General features: G+C 41.1%; 1 protein-coding gene across 1 annotated transcript in view; it reads right to left on the bottom strand.

Annotated features, from left to right (window-relative positions):
• The window catches only part of LOC122792978 (arf-GAP with GTPase, ANK repeat and PH domain-containing protein 1-like), a 2685441-nt gene that overhangs the window by 1729145 nt on the left and 943449 nt on the right, over nucleotides 1–12847 (bottom strand). The gene's annotated exons all lie outside the window — the stretch shown is intronic.

Here is a 12847-nt window from a genome sequence, read left to right as displayed (position 1 = left end):
CTTGTACTAGGCCTTCTGGCCTCCAAAATAACATTCAAAACTTGTTGTGGAAGCTGAGACCCTCCAGGGTTTAAAACAGAATATGCCAGGCTGTTAGATGTAGAGAGTGAAGTTTGACATTGAGTAAATGACTGTTCTCCTGAGACAGCAGGTGTGGAATCGAAGGCAAAGGCCATGGAGGCTCCCGTACCAGACTTCTCAGTAATGGGTACCAGTGCTGTCGAGGCCAATCGAGCTATTAAAATCATGGTTGGCTTGTCCTGTCTGACCTTCAGGAGTACCTTTGGGAGGAGAGGCAGTGGTGGAAAGGCATACACGTGAAGATTGCTCCAATTGAATGAGAGAGCATCCACTTTCCAAGCTGTGGGATGAAACCTTTTTGTGCAAAACTTTGGCAGCTGGTAATTTAGTGGAGAAGCGAACAGATCTATGTCTGGAGTTCCCCATAACACTGTCAATTGTTGAAATACACGAGGATCCAATTTCCACTCGTGGGGATCCATAATTTGTCTGCTCAACACATCTGCTAAGGAGTTCTGTGCTCCTGGCAGAAACCTTGCCTGAAGATGTAGCTGTAAACTGAGAGCAGTCTCCCACAAAATCATTGCTTGTCTGCATAGAGGATAAGAATGTGTCCCCCCTTGCTTGTTGATGTACCACATGACAGTTGTGTTGTCTGTTTGAATCAACACCTGCCCTGGAAGAAGTAAATCCTTGAAAGCTATCAATGCAAATTGGACTGCTAACATCTCCTTCAAGTTGATATGCAAATGTTGAAGTCTGGCAGGCCACGTGTCTTGTACCCATTTTCCATTTAGATGAGCTCCCCAAGCTTTGTCTGAGGCATCTGTCGTTAGAATCTGACTCGCCTCTGGTCGGGTCACAGAGAGTCCCTTGTTTAGGTGACATTCCTGAGCCCACCACAAAAATTCCTTTTGAATGCAAGGTATTATCTGAATGACAGTGTCCAAATCTTGGCAGTGTTGCGTCCATACATTTTTGAGATACCATTGTAGCTTCCTCATATGCAGTTTGGCATTGGGAAGTACCAGAATACAAGATGCCATGAAACCCAAGGCTTGAAGGACTGTCCTTGCAGTCAGCCTGGACTGATGAGACAACTGTTGGAAGTAAAGAGAAAGATTCTGTTGTTTGTCCGGGGTCAAAAAGGCCATCTGGGATGCTGTATTCAGTCTCACACCCAGAAAGCACATGTCCTGAGAGGGTACTAGACTGGACTTTATTTCGTTCACAGAATACCCTAGGCATCTTAACACTGCCATCACATACTGTAAATGATGAAGAAGTTCGTCCTTTCCTTGAGCCAGAATCAGGCAATCGTCCAAATAAGGATAGATTTGTATTCTTCTTAGCCTGAAGAAAGCTACCACTGGAGCCAGAACCTTTGTGAACACTCTGGGCGCAGTAGATAAGCCAAAGGGCAATGCAGAGAACTGATAATGAAAAGTCCTAGCCCGAAAACGCAGATACTTCCTGCAACAGGGCCTGATAGGAACATGAAGATAAGCCTCCTTGAGATCCAGAGTCACCATCCAGTGATCTTTGCCCAGTAGAGGTAAAAGCTGTTGTAACGTCAACATTTTGAACTTGGGAATGTCCAGATATGTGTTGAGGATAGATAAATCCAAAATTGGTCTCCACGTGTTCCCTTTCTTTGGTACTAGAAACAGGCGAGAATAAAATCCTAGGCCCACTTCTGGCAGAGGGACCGGTTGTATAGCTCCTATTTGAAGTAGTAGAGAAATCTGTTTGTGAGCCTCTAGTCTTTGCTGAGGAGGAACGTCTGGCATGCCTTTGAAAGGAGGTAAGGTATGGAAATAAAACTTGTAACCTTGGTGTATGATATCCAATACCATTTGTCTTGGGTAATTAAAATCCAATTTTCTTTGAAGAGTGCCAACCGTCCTCCCAAAGGTGCTGCCAGGCATGAAGGATCTGGCAGCTGAAAAGGTAGGTCATTGGGCCTGTTTACGAAAGGACTGGCCCCTGCCCTCACTCGAAGACTGTGCAGGTGAACTCCATGTTCTAGGTCTGAAGGAACTCTGAGCTCTGCCCCTACCACGTCTAGATCTACCCCTAGACTGAGAATCAGAAGAAGGATACGTCCACCCCTTAGCAGGCCAATTTCTACTAAACTTTGGAGGCTGAACTTGCAAAAAATCTTTAACAGTCTGCATAGACTTAGCCTTGTCTTCCAATTTCTTCAAGACTGACTCCACAGGTGGACCAAACAACACTTCAGACTGCAAAGGAGCATCCAAAATCCTTGTCTTAACATGGTCAGATAAATTCTGATCCTTAAGCCAGGCGTGCCTGCGAAGAACTGAACCAGTGGCAGCCACCCTAGAAGAGGCCTGCAAAGCATCAAAACCACACTGCAAAGAATGCTTACCCACCTGTTCAGAGACATGCACCAAATCTTGTAATTCTTTACAGTCAATGCCTTCTGCAAGAGCATCCACCTTAGATTTCAATTCTTGAAAGAAGAAAATTTTGATATTTCAACATATGAAACTGGCAATTCAAAGCCCTCATAGCTAAGGTAGAAGATGTATAGACCTTCTTTCCCCATCTATCCAAAGCTCTGGCCTCTTTATCTAGAGGAACCGGATTCTTAACAACAGAGGCCTTGACACCCTTAGGTCCCTGACTAACAGTTTCTGGGTCCGCCCTAGGACTCTTATAGAGATATTTATGAGCCTCAGGCACCCTGTAATACCTATCCGGTTTAACAGGCAGGGGCAGAGAATCAGGATTAAGTGAGGCCTCTGAAAATACATCTTGCACAACATCCAGAACAGGGGTATAGCTAAGGGCCTATGTTGAGGTAAAACAAAAATTCCCTAAGCCTTTTCCGTGAATCAGAGAAGTCCTGACCTTCCCACTTAAAATGTTCCCTCATAGAATGAAGTGTCTCTGAAAAGAAAAATCCTCTGGAGGAGAAGCAGAAGGAGTGGAATCTTCTGCATCAGAATCAGAATAAGGAGTGTACTCCTGCAAGTCTTCAGTCAAGACTCTGAATCATCGAAGCCTGTTCAAAACCTTCCAACTCTGGCTCCACCCTAGGCCTCTTATCAGGAGGGCATAGAACCTCTAATCAGAGTAATCAAATCTTCTGCCATTTTAAGCATGTGCTTCTTAGGCACAGACCCTGCTGAACTAGGACTGACACCAGCAGAAGCTAAACCTGGCCTGCCTCTGGAAGAAGCCTTGGAAACAGAAGGAGAGGGCCTAACCCCTGGGAAGGGAGGGGAGTACAGAAACCTGAGAAGCCCCTTCAGCCTGACCTGCCTCTTGAGAGGCCACATCCTGCAAAATTAAAGTCTCCCCCTGAGACTCCAGAGAAGCCTCCATCGGAACCACCGGTTCCACTGAAACCTCTAAGAACCGGCGTCCGAACGGACGACTCATCATGCCTGGGTTTAACCGCTTTGTCTTTGCGCTTCTTGGAAGCGGGCGGAGTATCCGACGGCATATTATAATTGCACCGCTTACAAGACCAGCCTAGCACAATCTAACCTTCGCTTAATAGTGCGCTTATTAAACCTAGCACAAAAGCGACACCTGACTACGCCGTGCTCAGGCCCCAAACAAGGAATGCACAAAGAATGGTAATCCCTATGCGGTATCTGTTTCCCACAAGAAATACAATTATTCACTTTTTCTGACATCCGGTAATACACTGAGGCAAGAAAAAACAAAATATTCCCCAACGGGGTACTTAGCCAACTTGGATTCGGTCTGAAACTCCGAACTCGAAAAATTTCAGAACGCCGAACGGCACTTGCAACGCTGCTTCTGCATCGGACCATGCGGCAAAAAAGACTGAGGATATGACGTCGGTCATGCGCTTTTGTACCCTGACGTCCTGATGTCAGTTTTAAGCGCCTTGACCGACGTCAGCCTAATACTTTGGTATTCGGGCCGACCGAGGACAGCGGACTACCCATATGTAAGGACTGCAGCAATGTGAGATGAAGAACATCCTTGTGTTCCTTCTTCAGCCTACAAATATCTTATTAAAGATGATTTGGGAGTTGAGATTATATATCAGACCTTCATGCTTGAATTGAAATCCATTAACCTCACATCTTATGCATCACTGAAATCTGGTTAACAATTGAAATTAAAGATTTAGAAATAGGTTCATAGGTGTTTACTAGGCGAATGACCACAGGGGCCTTTTTAAGCCTAGCCATGCATCCTAAATCTCTGACAAGTTCTGATACCCTTGATAAGTGTAAGCAGGGGCCTGGGAGATGAATCATTTACAGGTTACCAATTTGCATTACAGACATAGGTGCCAAACCAGGGATCAGTTTCCAGGTTCCCATCCAATTGTGCAAGTTGCACTTGAATTGGGTTAGGGAGGAACTCATTCCTTCCAGTTATGCCAACATTAGGAAAGAACAAATAGGTAAATGGGATGGGGGCATAGCTATCATCTTTCTAACCACTTTACAAATCCATGCCCACCTCCCAACTATTCCACAACATAGCAATGAAGAAATACGAGTAGCCAAACTCCACCCAAACAATCAGAAATCCATAATCATTATACCCACCTGTATCTTCCTTCAAAAATGTCAATAGTACCAAATATACACCTGGCTCTTTATCATGTACTTCCAACCAAAAAACCATCTTGCTCGGAGACTTTAACATAGACTGGACCTCTAACAAACCTAATTCTGCTTTGCATAATATTAACCTTTGTCATTTCACTTAGATGAGCAACAACCAACCTGATTTGACAAAGTATCCCAAAAAATCTGGACTGAGTACTCTCAACCAATCCTGAAAAAAATTAAGCCAGCCAGCACCCTCACACAGACTCTCAATGATTGTCACCCAACCTACATCAACAGAGAATAGTACAAGCCCCCAAACCCTTAAACTTCAACTCTGTGAGAAACTTAACCAATTTTAATAAATACATATTTAATGGCACACTTACACAATGTGACTGGGAACCCCTGAAATATCTGTATCTAGATGAAGCTGTCTGTCACTAAAATAGCTCTTTCTTAACCATACTCAACCACCAAGCCTCACCAAGATACAAAAGAGTGAAAATAAATTCTATCCCCTTCAAACTAAACAAGTCATGAGAGACTGAGACAATGCCTATAAACAGTGACACAAAACTAGGAGCGATCCTACCTAGATACATATCAGTCCCTCAGAAACCATGCAAAAGCACAAGTTAATTACAATAAAAATAACTTTCTCAACAAACCAGACCACACATTCACAAAACCCTACAAGATTTTGGCAAAATTTAAACAACCTCCTAAAACCAGGCAGAAAAAACTCCCCGAATATTTTCCCATCTGAAACCAGAAGGGAAGTTACAGACAAATTCAACAAACATTTCATATACAGTACTCTACTTAAGTCAAATAATAATAACCTATACCCACACCACCTGCCCCCCCCCCCCGATCATAGCTCCACACCACCAACTCAACCTAACAACCATCCAAATACCATCAAAAAACTGAAACCCACAACACTAGGTCCTGACAACCTGCCATCCTTATACCTTAGTACAGCCGCTGACACAATTTGCTACCTTGTATCTATCTTAATTAATAGATTCATTGCAGAAAACGATATCCCTGCCTTATGGAAAGCTTCCCTCATAATACACTACACAAATGTGACACATTTGCAGAACTCTCTAGCTGACTAAATTTGCAGATGATTGCAAATTAGGAGTTGTCACTGAATCTCACACTGACACAAATGTTCTCCAGGAGGGGCTGACACAGAAAACAACTGGTGCCAGAGCCATGGACTAAAACTAAATGCCAATAAATGCATAACTGTATCCTTTGGGAAGTCATCCATCCCTGGTAACTATCATATTGACAATACACCCCTTAAAGATGACCCAATAGTCAGGGACTTAGGGACACACATAGATAGAAATCTAGCCTTTGATCATCATGTGTCTACAGTGGTGAGGAAATCATTCTATGTTGCACAACTTATAAACAAAAGTATGGCATCCAATTCCAAGGAAATCATTGTTCCACTGTATTCGGCATTCATCAGACCTGTCATTAAGTACAGTGCCACCTTTGGTACGTACCTAACCAGGCATATCCAACAATTGGAAATGTCCACAGAGGCTCCTCACTTTGTAAGTAATATGTCCTATGCAGATCGCCTCACAGTCCTATCTCTGTATTCTGTCTCCTACAGGCTTTTGAGGGGAGATCTATGCTGGCATACAGGGCACTGTCAAACCCCATTCTGATGGACCTCCTGCATATCTACAAAACAAACAGCACCAGAATTACCCAGTCTAAAAACTTACACCTTGTCTGTGATATAACTAGGACCTGCTGGACTGATAGTTATGTATCCCACAGAGTACCCCCATCTATGGAACAGGCTCCCCATCCATGTGAAGCAGAGTTCCTCCCTAACCCAATTCAAGTGCAACTTGGACAACTGGATGGGAAACTGAAAATTCTTCCCTGGTTTGGCATCTATGTCTCTAATGGACACAGGTAACCTGTAAATGGTTCATCTCCCAGGCCCATGGTTACACTTATCAAGGGTATCAGAACTTGTCAAAGATTTGGGATGCATGGCTAGACTTAAAAAGGCCCATATGGTTGTTATCATAGTAAACGCCTATGATCTGTCAGACTATCACAATACAGCAATCCTTCCTCTCCTCTCCAAAATACTTGAAAGATGCATATATCAGCAACTTCTAACCTTACTACTTGATAATTATTTTCCTTTATACAACATGGCTATTGACCCTACCACAGCACTGAAACTGCCATACTATATTTCCTAGGTACCACTACTCAAAGTACAAACTCAGGTAATTTTATCTCCAAACTTTTCCAGGACTTGTCAAAAGTCTTTTGACATGGTCTCACATCAACTACTCCTCCATATATTAAATCTTACACAACTCCCTCAATTAACTGGCTCACCAACTACCGAAACAATCACACCCAGCCTTCCTTCCACTCACTACGGCAGTCCCCAAGGATTGATACTTGGGCCAATACTTTTCAATATCTTCATTAATGATATGCACAAGGAATCAAAACTTGCCAACATAATACAATATGCTGATGATTCAACTTTAGTTTCTTCAACCTCAAATATTCCTACCTTAGAAACTGTCACACAGGCAACTTTCACAGTGAATAGAAAACTGCTTAAATGAATCTTAATTGCTCTTAAACCCCAATAAAACCAAACTAATCCTATTCATTCCCAAAAACATAAATCAAAACAACACTAACGATAACATTATCTCCTCAAACAACACAACAATTTAAAGCCTCACCAATACAAAATTACTAGGAGTTATCACTGATGTACATTGAGACTGCAGCCAAAAAGACGCACTGCAAACTAGGCTCGCTTTAATGGAGTAAAGCACCTGCTAAGTGATCATATTAAAAAAAAAAAAAAAAGATGCCACCTACCTTCACCTTCCTACCTACCTATATGTCTCAACAATATTCACAAATCTCAACTCTTCCACCAAACACAAACTAAAAAGTATCTACAGCAAAATTAGCAAATTTGCCTGCAGCCTCCCAAACTACCCCATCACTGTGCAGTGCTGAATACCCTCAACTGGGTTGAACCTCCTCAACACATTTTCCTCTCCCAGCTACTCAAACCATACAAAATACTTCACCATCCACCAAAGACATCCTTGCTATCAAATCTCATCCAATGGTATGTACCAAAAAGAACCCTAAGATCCTCAGAACTTAAACTGTTGCTAACATATCAAGTTATTACGGTGACTCTTTAACCTCTGTTGCCAACTCCAAGGTAAGGAGCAAACTTCCAAACCACAATAGTCATGCAAGGGAAAAGAGTTGATCCACAAGTTCCTCTGCCAGAAAACATCAACATTTCTCTACCTCTATAGGAAAAAGCCTGGGCAATCTCCTATCTGCAGCAGTCACCCCAATGTGAGTCACCAAGGGGCTTCTTAAAATATATTTGAGGCTATCCCAAAGTAATTTCTGTTGCCAAGCTAGACTCCCTTAACAACCAGGCCTGTGAAAAATCTAACTCTAAACAGCTGCTATTGTTACTGAAGGGTATGCCCATGGGGTTCAAATGTTGTTCTATCTACATACAAACAGTGTCCCCAGCTGAGGTCAGCATTTCTCTACCCTTGTGAAAAACAGCTTGGACAGTGTGTCATGTGTAATAGCCACACAACGCGAGTCATTAAGTACCTTCTCAGAACATCTTTGAGGCCAACCAAAAGTCATTTCCTGTAGCGAAGATAGGGACGTTACAGACAAATTCAACAAACATTTCCTATACAGTACTCTACTTAAGTCAAATAATAATAACCTATACCCACACCATCTGCCCCCCCCCCATTATAGCTCAGTCTTCACTTCCATGACTGCAGCTTTGAGAAGCCATGAAACTATTACATGTTACTTCAGGATACTCTGTGCAGTAGATGTTCTGTAGGGTAAAATCCCTAGTAGAAACAAAATCAGCACAAAGGAGAGAGAGAAATCAGGCTTCCCTGGCTTACCTCTCTTCAGGGGGATGGTTTGAAGATGCACACCAAGGACATGTTCCAGTAGTGCCACAACTATGACCACTGTTCTCTCCGACAGCAGACATCGCCAACTCCTTTACCCCATAAAGGAACATTGCCAGCACAGCATTCGCCTTTCTGTGCTGTAGTACAGAACACAGATTTGTCTTGTTGCTGACACCATTTTTTTAATCTTAAAAAAAAAAAAAAAAACATCGCTACCCCCCCCCCCTTTCTTCCATATATCATTTTTACTCAAGTTTGCAGTAGACACACAACCTATCTGTGCCCCCTCTTTAATTCTATTGCCATTTTTCATTTCATATACAAAATTCTTGGATGCCTTAAACATTTTCTGGTTGTTTTGAATTATTCTTTTAGGTCCAATACTTGCTTAGAATATTGTCCTACATTGGGAATAAGAACATTTCTTTTATCTTTTTCAAGAGTTTTCTCAAATCACTTTTTCTTTCTTCCTTCCAGTTCTTTTATGAAGGCAGCCACATATTTTGTGAAAAATATTTTCACTTCATTTTGCTGGCCTTCCATTTCTCTTTCATATTTTCCTATACTTGCTTACTTTTTGTGGTTATACTCACACATGCACATTTGCTGCTTTGTTTTCCCAAACAAAAAAGCAAGTTTTTAATCTATTTTCTGTATTTAGCAACAACACCATCTAGTGGTGCCTTTTTGCAATTCTCCTTCTGCACAACCCCTGTTTTGTTTGCTACCTCCTTGCTCTTCACATATTCTGTACAAAAATTTTTCACGCTAAGAACATAGTTCACCACACTTTCAGCCAGCAAGTTCCAAAGCATACATGTTTTTTTTTTTTTTTTTAATTCAGAACATGCACCATTGCTTAGATACAGCTTTATTTACTGTAGTACATAACTGTTCCACAAACGTGAACTGCCACAGGGTTTAACTTTCAGAAGCAGTACCTCCAGCTGTTTCAAAGGCTAATATAGCAATAACCCTTGCCTGGGTGTGGGTAATGCTGGATTTACCCACGGTTGGCGTGGTTTGGTCCCGAGGGCGAAGCCCGAGGTACCAAACAAAGCCAACCGTGGTAAATACAGCATTACCCACACCCAGAAGTGGTTATTGCTATTATACTCATGACATTATTTAAGAAAATAAACTATTACTTTTCTTAAATAATGGCATAGTATAATGCCTGTTTACTGCCCTTCCGCAGATGTCTGGCATCCGCAGCAGTTCTGATGTACTGCATGCCTGTGCAGTACATCAGAGTTGGGCAAAAGCGGAGAAAGCAAGATCTCCGTTGCTTTTTTTTTTTATGTTAAATGGGTTTAACATAGCGAGACAGTTAAAATAAGCAAGGAGATGTCCATTGCTTATTTTAAAACTGTCTCGCTATGTTAAACCCATTTAACATAGCGAAACAGTAAAAAGCAACAGAGATCTTGCTTTCTCCGTTGCTTTTTAAACTGTCTGCTATGTTAAATGGGTTTAGCATAGCGAGACAGCTTTAAAATAAGCAACGGAGATCTCCGTTGCTTATTTTAAAGCTGTCTCGCTATGTTAAACCCATTTAACATAGCGAGACAGTGTTTTAAAAGTAGAGTTATACTAATGGAAAAAAGTCCGGGCGACCGGACCTTTTTCCATTAGTATAACTCGATTTACAATGTGCACGCTGGCCAATCAGCGTGTACGTTTTGGGGGGGTCATGGTATAATAACAAATTATAACTGTCATGTACACAATCAGTTTTGAGAAGAATAATGCCTTTGCTTCCACTAGCACTTCATTTTCTGCTTGGTTCAAAATACTACAAGAAATAAGACTTAATTTGCAAATATTAATTTCTCAATACAATTCTTTCCATGTCTTTAAATTCATATTCTACATGCAATTTTCACAGCATTACCTTATATCATACAATTCCTTGCTACTTTTTGTACAGCCTCATTCACAGCTCATTAGTGACTGAAACTTTTAAAAATACCTTTGAGAATCATTCAAAAAGAAAATCACTGTTCAGCTGGACCCCCTAAATCCAGAGTGGTACCAATGACAGGCATTAAAGGAAGAGGGCCCAGTGTTGGACAACCCAACTCTATTGAGATGGATACTGAGAACCTATAATGTAATGGGGCCACGTGTGAACCAACATGATGGCATTCTGGCATATGAAGAGCAAAACTCATTGAATAGTTAGGACCAGAAGAAAACATTAGCACTCACATCAGATACACATTCATGTCTCTCTGAAAATCAATGGCACAAAAATCAGGGACTGGAGAGGGTGCAAAAGACACCTCAAATCTGAAATATGCACAAATAAATCTGAAAATACTGGACCTGAATCAGAGCTCACCAAACATCAAATGGGAGAAAAATGTACAGGAGACACCTCCTAGTTATAATTTAAACATCTGCAACTACAGAAGGTGGTATGACTTTGACTTTAACAAATCTGTCACATGTGGACTTAATGAACAATTTTTTAATAGACAAGTCCAAATTAAGAAAGAAAGGTTTCTTAAACAACTGCTCAGTTACAGAATAGTAAGGCTTCATTGGAAAGCTAGCAGGAAAGATGAGAAAAGATAGAGACTCACCTTTGTCTGTTCTCTGAAAATACTAACAGAACCTGCAGTACAGGTGTGCTGTTGGAACTTTTTGTTGACCTGAAGCTCTAACAAAATTACATAAAGTTAGGTTCTTTATCACCTCAAAGTCAACTCATTAAACCTTGTAAAAATGCACATTTAAAAGTTTATTTAAGATGTTTACGACGGTTATTTTTAATAGCTTTTTAAAGTATTATTCAATACTGTTGTTTATCTTTTAGCCGTGAATTAGCATTACGGACTAGGTATATATATTTTTATATTTTTGTACAAGCTCAATTGTCTTGTACGGGATATTTGGTATGTTATGAAGATTATGTGTATGCCTTTTTAAATGAGTAGCTGTTAACTGGAAGTACTAGTGATAATTGTTTTTAATTTGCATTTAGGGTTGATTGTTAAGGGTATAAATGATTATAGACAGCTCAGTATCTGATGACGTCCTGAAGATAGGATGAAAACGTGGTGATTCAGTTAATGCATTTATGTGGTGTTTTGTTTGCATAAACATTTTTCATTTTTAAGTCCTTTGGCATTCCAGTGATTATTTCTACACTTTTGTACCTCCACAGTGCCTTCTTTGAGTTGTTTGAGTTACTATTAGGGCATGTACTTAGTATTTTTTTTGGTGCTGTTTGTTTCTCCTTGTTGTGGTATTCATAGGTAGGTACTAGGCTATCTGCCCGAGGGCATTTATAAGCCTAGCTAGAGTGTGGCGGCTTTCGCTGCCCCATTGATTAATTAACTGATCCTCTGTCAAGCAGAGCCAATGAAGTGATCCCAGGGGGGTATTTTCTGTTACCCATCCACTCGTCAAGGTTTCTCTTGAAGATAGGTTCATAGGTAGGTACTAGGCTATCTGCCCGAGGGTATTTATAAGCCTAGCCTCATAGTTTTAGTACTAAGCTAACTGCCCTTGTGAGCCATTTTAAATAGCTTGTAAAAATATTGGGTCTATATTAGAACATTGAAGTTTCAAAACTTCGAATGTTCTTATATCGACCCCTATTCAGCGAAAGCTGAAAATATCAAAGCTACAGAAAACCAAACTTTTTCCTAGGGGAAAGGATTCGGTTGTCCGTTTCTGTTGCTTTGGTATTTTCAGTGCTGTGGTGGAAAGCTACGGGTCGGGTTCAGGTAAGTGTGCGATTGAGCGTGGGTTAGGTTAGGGTTAGGGCGCGGGTCAGGTAAGTGTGCGATTGTATGGACGTGAGGGTTAGGGCAGGGTAGGTGAGTTAGGGTGAGGTGAGTGTGCGATAGTGACAGACCTTAGGGTTAGGGTTAAGGTAAGTGGATAGTTAGTGGTGTATGTATAGTTTAGTGTAGGGTTAGGTGTAAGATTTTAGGTGTATGTGTGTGGATTGCTGTTTGTTTGGTGTGCTTGTGTTGTGTGTGTGTTTTGGAACAGCAAATTTTTTCCCTAGGAAAAAATTTGCTGTTCTGTATGTTTGATGTTTTCAGCTTTTGCGGAATAGGGGTCGATATTAGAACATTCGAAGTTTTGAAACTTCGATGTTCTAATATAGACCCAAAATATTACATCACTCAACCAAATGTTGTGGTCCAAAACAATACACACATTTATCCTACCTGCTAGCATGAGTAATTTCTCAGTCAGTCTCACTTATTACAGGATAAAGCTATGATGGCAGAAAAGGAA

The sequence above is a fragment of the Protopterus annectens genome, chromosome 2.part0 (genome assembly GCF_019279795.1).
Source record: "Protopterus annectens isolate FY-2018-M chromosome 2.part0, PAN1.0, whole genome shotgun sequence".
Lineage (NCBI taxonomy): Eukaryota > Metazoa > Chordata > Ceratodontiformes > Protopteridae > Protopterus > Protopterus annectens.
The sequence above is the reverse complement of the archived record's forward strand: the minus strand, read 5'-3'. Positions and strand labels throughout refer to the sequence as shown.